At 41.8% G+C, this 8,344-nt stretch overlaps 1 long non-coding RNA gene across 1 annotated transcript; it reads right to left on the reverse strand.

The window, feature by feature from the left end:
* Positions 1–1,515: 1,515 nt before the first annotated feature.
* LOC138971808 (uncharacterized) lies at positions 1,516–4,120 on the reverse strand. Its single transcript, XR_011457380.1, has 3 exons — positions 3,362–4,120; positions 2,817–2,957; positions 1,516–1,902 (listed from the first exon to the last, which is right to left on the reverse strand). It is a non-coding gene; the product is annotated as an uncharacterized lncRNA (long non-coding RNA).
* Positions 4,121–8,344: the final 4,224 nt, after the last annotated feature.

Below are 8,344 nucleotides of genomic sequence, written 5' to 3' on the forward strand. Positions count from 1 at the left end.
TTCTTCCAGTACTATCGTCCCCACCCCCTGCTCTGCCACTGGTTTGTCTACTGGCTGGTTTCTTCTGTTCACATTCACCACCCTTCCATTTCTGATGACCCATGTTTCTGTTCCCTTCTTTTCCCTTGTCGCTTCCCTCTTCTGGTCCCTTTCCTCTTCCAGCTTCTTCATCTCTGCCCTTTCTAAAGGGGTACAGTCCTTCTTGATAAAAACCCCTTTAAAAGTTTCATTGTCTTTCAGTTTTCTGGCTTCCCTCAAAACACTATCCACCTGGGTGCCATCCTTCAACGTGACCAACAGAGGTTTTTTGTTCTTTCCCTCTGACCCCTGCGACTGCGAGTGCAGCCTTTTACAACTGGCTATCTCTACCTCTATCCCCAAGGCCTGCGAGCATGCCTTCTTCACAAAAATAGTGTCATCTGATTTTCTGGTTTGTGCATCGTCTGAGTTGCTCACTGGCACACCAAACCACACTAAGTTTGCCTTTCTTCTATCCCTCTCTGCCATCTCTGCCAACAGTTTGACGCTATCATCCTCTCCTTTCCCCCTATCAGCCTTTCCCTTAAAGGCCTACTAAAGTGCAACATTTTTATTGCTTCAATGGAAAGAGCTGCATAACAGAATACCAAATATATTAAACAAAACAATTTCTTCCGCTCCGATCACCCGTAGTCGGCCTGAGAAAGTGCTCAATCTCACCTGTAATCAGCGAGAAGGGAAGCAACAGACAATTTTTTGCTACTGCTTCTCTCCCCTGCCAGTGACGTCATGAGTGGTTGATGGCTACCAGAGACTGTAGAGTACACAAACGCGGATGATGAGTCTGAATTGCAGCTTTCGTGCGAAAGCAGTGACTTTGAATCTGAGTTGGAAACATCGGAACCACCGTATTCTGGAGCGATAGGCATAGAGCCATACCAGTTGGTTCGAGTGATGAAGACGAAAGACCGAAAGACCAGCAGAAGAGGTTGATCATAGTCGTCTGTTGTCAGGGAACGCATTGGTATGTATACATCACACCGTACGATTAAGATTCTGTATTGTTTTTTTGTTGTGCAAACCCCTGATTTCGATCATCTTGAACTAGCGACGACAGTTGCGATTGTAAAGAATAGCTTTTCATTTTGTCAATCTTCAGTTGATGTGCAGATAATTTTGCAATCTGTACGTAAAGTACTAAAGATGCGTCTGTGACTGTGATTAGGACGTCAGCCCGGTTATTTTAATCCAAATCACATTTATTCATGTCAATGTACAACAGTGATTACTGAAAGTAGTGTGTCTTTAGTGTAAAAATGAGAGAAGGCTGACACATGAATGATGAAAAGTGTCAACTTGGTTTCCTTAATTGTCATTGCAGTTTGCACAGTGCATGACCAGTTTGCTTGTTGCTCACATTTTTTGTTGCAATTATTCTAAAGAAGTGGCTTTACACCTCGGCATGTCAATCAGTCACACGATTTTTCAGCACACATGCACACAGATGTATACACAAATAATTCAAAGCAAAATGAAGATGTTTAAACAATGCACAACTTAATTATTATTCTGTGCTATCTTTTTTTTATTAGGTGCCAGTGTGGGAACTGTGGTGTTATGGACACAATCAAGGAGTGTCGCTGCTGTACCGAGATAGAGGAGATGGGAGCTGTGATGGGGGAAGAAGGTGTGAACTGTATTACTCTGCATCCTGGGTTGCCTCTCCTACATACTGTTGTGTTAGAATTTGCTGAATCGAGACTTGAATTCTGCGACTGCCTCAACCTTGTTGGGCTTTTCGAAATCAGCACAGAGTGGTGGTGGCAACGTTTGAGCGCCTCGCTGTTCCTGGATGTATCGCTCCATCTCCTGAGTAGTGTTATTTCAAATCGACAACCCGCAGCATCAGTCTCTCCACATATGCTGCAAAAATACACAAAGACTACTATTAATGACCCCTTTAAAAAAAATAGCAATGCACAGTTAGCTAAAACTTTTGCACGTATGTTTGTATATTTTTGTTATGTGTGGGCTTTTAATCTTGAACTTTAAAACAAGTCAATACATTTATTTCAATCAAAAAGGGATTCAGTCTTATTTCTTCCTCTATTTGAGGCACTGACTTTCATACTCATGCAGCTTCTTTCTCTCACGCTTGTAAGTTGTATACCTCCTTGTTTGACATGAAAAGGCAAAATGACTGCCGGAATGACAACATAAAGTCTTTGCATGCAAAACTGACAAAATTGTTTTAAAAAAGTGCAATCCACTTTCACTTCCCGGAGGGAATAGTCTTTTTTGGACTTCCTGAAGCCAACATTGAATCGAGCATTTCCCGCACCATCAGTTGTCTGCTCCCTGTCGCCGAATTATTTTTTTGTTCTGCCGAAAAAGCAAAAGTGTTCACCGAAAAATTAAGTGGGGGAGGCAAAAATGGTTCTAAAAACTGAATTTAATGGCAAACTTGGAGCTCAGATGACACCAAATTGCACCATTCTTTGTTGAGAAAAAGATTCCGGACCCCCCTAGTAAGGCTAGGCGCTTCGCGCCTTCGACATTGCCTTTACTTAAATATTTTCAGCCTTTTTGACTTTTTTCAATTCCCATGCCTGAATAAGTTCATTTGCAAATTGGTTGCTTGATAATTGCACACACCAATTTATTGATTTTATATTTTACAAAGAACATGAAGCAGTTCTAAAACAGAAGGAAGTATATATTGGCTAAGTTGATAAAATGTAAAGATGATGTGTAATCACAAACATTGATTGAAATAACACTGACAAGACTGAAAGTGACAACAAACAGATCTATACTGGCCAACCCGAGAACTATACCTCTGTCTGAGTGCTGACATGTAAGGTATCGCTGAGAGGCTGATCAGTCACAATTACATCAATATGAGTTTGTGGTGAATCAGTTGAATCATCACAGGACTGAATATCAGGAGTCGCACCCGCCAACATGTCTGCAACAACCTGCAAACAAAAGCATTCCCCCAAAATTATACCAACCACCCATCGACTTAGAGACAAAACATCAAAACTTTATTTTCTAATAGCTAGTGCACTATCTTGACCATGATGCATACACCCTCTCATTCCCACACTAACATTCTCACTAACACTCTTCATATTCATAATCAATGCTCATACTGACGGTCTTTCCTTCTTCAGGTGCATTGCCTGATCATGAAATTTTAAAATATCTTGATCTTCATGTCCAGTAAGAGTATTCTCAGTCAATACACAAGAATAATATTGGAAGAAAGTTGACGAAAACCATGCAGTGACATTTGTACAAATGCACAATGAATGTAAATTTGTCAGAAATTAAATGTAATGACTCAAACATTGTGCAACTTCATAATTTTTCTCCTTACCCTTTGGCGTTCCCGTTTAGCAAAAGCTCCTCTGCTCACACTTTGGCCCACAGTGGTGGTACAAATCGGCGTTGTGATAGCCATTGTCAATTCTGTCACAGTGCACCTGGCTCTGGATACTGAGGTGACAGTACTTGACTTCGTCGCCGTCAAAAGTGATGTTGCCGTCAATGGTAGCAGACGACATGGCTTCTGCACTGTAGGCACTGACTTTGGAACTAGCCTACAACTCGTGTTTAATCCAAAGCTTGCTGCAAGTGCAACTTTTGCAGGATAGCAGTCAGAGTTAAAATGCAAACTGCATATTCTCGAATTTTGATTTGGTGTCCCAAACTTCGGACCAAAATCCGCTCTGGAAGTTTGCACAAACTTGACCCACTGCCTCCGAGTTTCGGTATCATCAGGAAACCTGTGCATGGTATGGCCCTTACCATGATTGTTGCTGCACTCAGCGACAGCACAGGCGAAGCCATATCTTCTCTGCTTCGAAGATGGAATCTCTTTTGGAACATACGTACTAGCAGTGGCAGCGCTACTATCACCGTCGGCCATGTTGCTCTTGTAGGCCGTGTTACACTCATGACGTCACTGGCACCGGGGGCTGTCTCTCGCAGAATGGACAGGTGCGCGGAATCGGTTTTTATTCAATAAAAAATCAGCCACGCAAAATTTTACAAAACGGTCTTCGGAACATTTACCAGATTGCTATTACACATGTTTTCGGCGAATAAAAATGTTGCACTTTAGTAGGCCTTTAACTACTTCCTCCCCCTTCTTCCCGCCCTCATATCAGGCGGTCGGGTCACTTTGTGCCCCGGACTACCCCGGACTACCCTGGACTATCCCGGACTACGCCTGTGTGTGTGTGTGTGTGTGTGTGTGTGTGTGTGAGAGATTTACTCACAGAAGAGCCGTAATCAAAGTAATAGACATGGCCAAGTAACGAATGAGATTTACTAAAATGGTGCGAATTCTTCAAAGAGAACTTTGAACAAATGGTTTCGGGTGCATTTTCTGTCATAATTTTATGCATCATTATTCCTTTGTTATAATTCATTCTTGACTTTAGAGGTAGGACCCCTATGTTGATGTAGTCTGAGTCTGTGAGAGTAGACTGTCAGTTTGAGTAATACAACTTTTAGCGCTCTTTTGTGTAATCTGCTGAGTAGCTTTAGGGAATTATCACTTGCTGAGTCCCATAGACTGGATAATCAATAAGAGACTGAATATGAGCAGTGAAAAATAACTTCCTGGTTTTGTAAATAAACACAGATCAATAGATCTGTCTTTGTTGTCCAAACATTTCTTGTAGTCCGGGGTAGTCCGGGGTAGTCCTGGGTAGTCCGGGGTAGTCTGGGGCACAAAGGGTTTTGTAAATAAACACAGATCAATAGATCTGTCTTTGTTGTCCAAACATTTCTTGTAGTCCGGGGTAGTCCGGGGTAGTCCGGGGCACAAAGTGACCCGACCCCCCTCAGGCTTTGCAGTCCCTGAGGCCCCCTTCACAAATTCTTCCCTCAGGCTTGTCAACCTGGTCATGAGCTCCTTCTCCATAAATTCCTGGAAAAGTGCGCTACACTTTGCTTCTATTAGCTTGTCTTCTTTGACTGCTGCCAAGGCAGCACCTTCGCAGCCTTCACAGAACCAATGCAGATGCGCAGAGATTTGTAGTACTGAGTACTCAGACCTCGAAATATTGGCACAAAAAATGCACAAAAAATTGTCACAACGTTCACAAATCAACATCTGGTCACTCTCCTCCGTGAAAACCTGCTTGCACTGATTGCAGATATGACTGTCTTGGTTTACAACACCTGAGTTTGAGATTGCGCCGGTTTTCCCGCCATCCTGGTCTTCCATCTTCTTGGCTGGGGTGTCAGAATCGGTTTTTTTCGTGTTTCTCCTGGGTCTCGCCATGTTTCTTCCCGTAAATGTCACAAATAGTCTGTACTGCGTCTACAACACACTTTCTAAAACTAGTGCAAGACACTAAAGAGGCACCCACATGGTGTACTCCTGAACTTCGGGGTTTACTTCTACTAGGTGACTACATTCACCCAACCACTACATCAAGAGGCTACATCCAAATATTATCCTCTTCCTTCCACCCCCCCCCCCCCCCCCCCCATGTTATGCTTTGAACATCGCGAGAACTTCGAACTTTGGCTTGTGCAGCTCGCACGAGATCGCTGTACCGCATGCTTTGCTATGCTCTGAAGTTTGCGAGAGATCACGAGAGCTTGGAATACTGATAGGGTCTATTGTCCACTTGACTACTACTATCACAGAAAGACTACTGTGATAGTAGTAGTCCAGTGGACGATACCTTCCGCCTGTGGTCAGTCCACAGGCGCAAGGTATCGTTCACTGAACCAACACGTAGATAGCTGCCCTGTACAGGGATTGTGTCATTAATTTGAAGAAGAAGATTACCACTACCACGTTTTTGCAACATCTTTTCAAGGTGCATTATCATAATATTTTATACATTCCTTTTGTTTTTAAAGATTGAGTCTAACTTGAAATACTCAAATAGGTAACCTTCTGATCGGTTCCCAATTATTTTATTGCAGGTTGGCATCAATCAGAAGAGAGCTAGAGCTACATGTTCAACTTCAAGGTCTCCTCTCAGCTGAAAAAGCCAACCGATTGCTGCATGATCTTGAGGCTGTCACTGACAGAAGTAAAATATTTGATGCCACTGCCGCAAATCAGGTAAGAGTAAGGCGAAGAGGTTTTATTATGTACAACTGTCAGTGTTATGATGTAGGCTACAGTGTGTTTTTTCCTTCCCCTCCCTCACGAGTCACATTCTCAAGTTCTGGTCAGAATAACTCATATGGAGGTGTGTGTGCATGTGTGACTGTGAGCAAGACTGAGAGAGTGTTTTCATTTTATTTTTAAAATTCATGTTCAGGGATAATAATAAAATAATGAACACCTACTGACTTAAGAGTCCAAACCACAGAACTGCTCGAACCTCTTAGCTTTATTTCACCAGTATGATGATCATGCAGTTCCTCCAGTATTAGAATCATTACTAATACTAGAAGCGCATGACTTTCAGTGTGTACCTTTAAGTTTAATAAAGTACAATGTATTGCTGTAAACAGTCACTCACTCACTCACTGTCAGGATATCTCATTCTCAGTGAAACTGTGTGTCAAGTTCTATTATTTTTTTCCTTTGTGCTCTACACACATGCATACATGTTATACATCCACATATAATATACATATATGTTATGCACACATCAACTTGTCGACATTGTATGTCTGTCACTCTATCAGTCTATGTGAACACATTCAGTTCACTGATTTAGTCAAAACTTCACTAAATGTAAAAGGACTTATAAAATTTTATATTCTAGAAAGATATCAATGCCACTGTCCCACAGTATCATAAGAATCAAGCGTTAATGTTGGTTTGGTCATCTGTTGTCATTTGTTGTTGTTGTTTTATGAAGGAGGGTGCAGTGTGTAAATTCATCTGGTTCTGTGGACAGTGTGTTTGTTGTTCCTCCACATAGGTAAATATCATACTGCATGTAGCTACTAATACTACTTGTCCTGTCAACTAACTGTTTTAAATTTGGTGCTCAGAGGAATGTTACTTCAGCCAGTATTATATATTACAGGTTGGCATCGATCCGGCACAGTGGAAGAAGCAGATTGATTCCTTCATGATCGGGAGGCTGTCAAGACTCAAATGGGAAATATTTCATGCGAATGGCAATTCAGGTAAGAGTTTTGCTACATGATCATATTGTGTTTTATCCTCCCTCTCAGTCTCAAGTTCTGGTTACATTCTGACTGTTGGTGTGTGAGAACCGAAGTGTGTGTGTGTGTGTTTGATTTTCCCTGGCCAGTCAGGAGAGCTGCCAGACATTAATAGTAATAATACCTGCAGATTTTTCTAGTCCTGCAGATTGATGTTACACACCTTTGCTTTGCTTTTTGAATTTGATAGCAAGCGCTGACTGGGAATGTGTCTTCTATATTTCATATATTTTTAAATTGAAGTAGGCATTAGAACTTGTCTACCAGGGAATTAGAATGTTTACGCTCTTGGCATTGATGTGGGTTTAGTGAGGGCCCCAAAGGGTTTAAAATCGTGATCGTGATTGGCGTTTTTTGACTTTTCTGTGACCGTGATTGCCGAAATTTCCATTTCTGTGATCGTGATGGGACTTTGCCCGTGATCCGTGATGACAAAAAAATCAAGTCTCGTGATCGTGATCGTCATTTGTTTTCGTGATCGTGATGGGCATTATTGCAAAGCATTTTATTTTCAACGTACATTTTTCACAGCTGTATCACTCTATGATCCTCTATTCGTCAAGGAGCCAATCCCGATTGAAGGGAAGCAACAACACATTCAGAAATATGATTTTAACAGCGATTGCTTCCCTTTAAGAGAACCAATCACACAAAAAAAGAGATCCAATCAGAAGGCAAATTGCAAAAGTCTGCCAAACTTCATCCAATGAAAGGGGTTCGTGCAAAAGTTTTGAGTGTATTCAGTCAAATTCGAATTCGAAGATCAAAAATGGCGTGCAGCGTTACTGTCATCGAACTTCTGTTATATTTTGTGGATTCAAGCCAGACCAAAGCAGGCGGCGAGAATGCCTTCCTTGGTGGAAAGGTCAGGCTACGGGTCGGTCTTTCCGAAGACGAAATATCAAGGTATGTTGATCTATGTTGCTCTATGACTGTTCTGAATGTAGGCAAAGATCTTGAAATTTGTTCAAGATCTTTGAGTTTGAGTGAGATCATTGACATTGTCGACATTGCCACGTCCGGCTGTCACTCGCTCAGTGTGACCTCGACTGGCTCGATATCGAGAGTCTGCGTGTAACCAAAACCGAAACTAGAAATGTGTTTTTCATCCCAGCAACGTGGACACGCTTGGCATATATTCTAATTCTAGTAATTGTAGTTTCTTTGCATTAAGCTTGGATTTATTTTAGCGCCTGTAAACTTT

This window comes from Littorina saxatilis, linkage group LG7 (assembly GCF_037325665.1).
Source record: "Littorina saxatilis isolate snail1 linkage group LG7, US_GU_Lsax_2.0, whole genome shotgun sequence".
Taxonomy (NCBI): Eukaryota; Metazoa; Mollusca; class Gastropoda; order Littorinimorpha; family Littorinidae; genus Littorina; species Littorina saxatilis.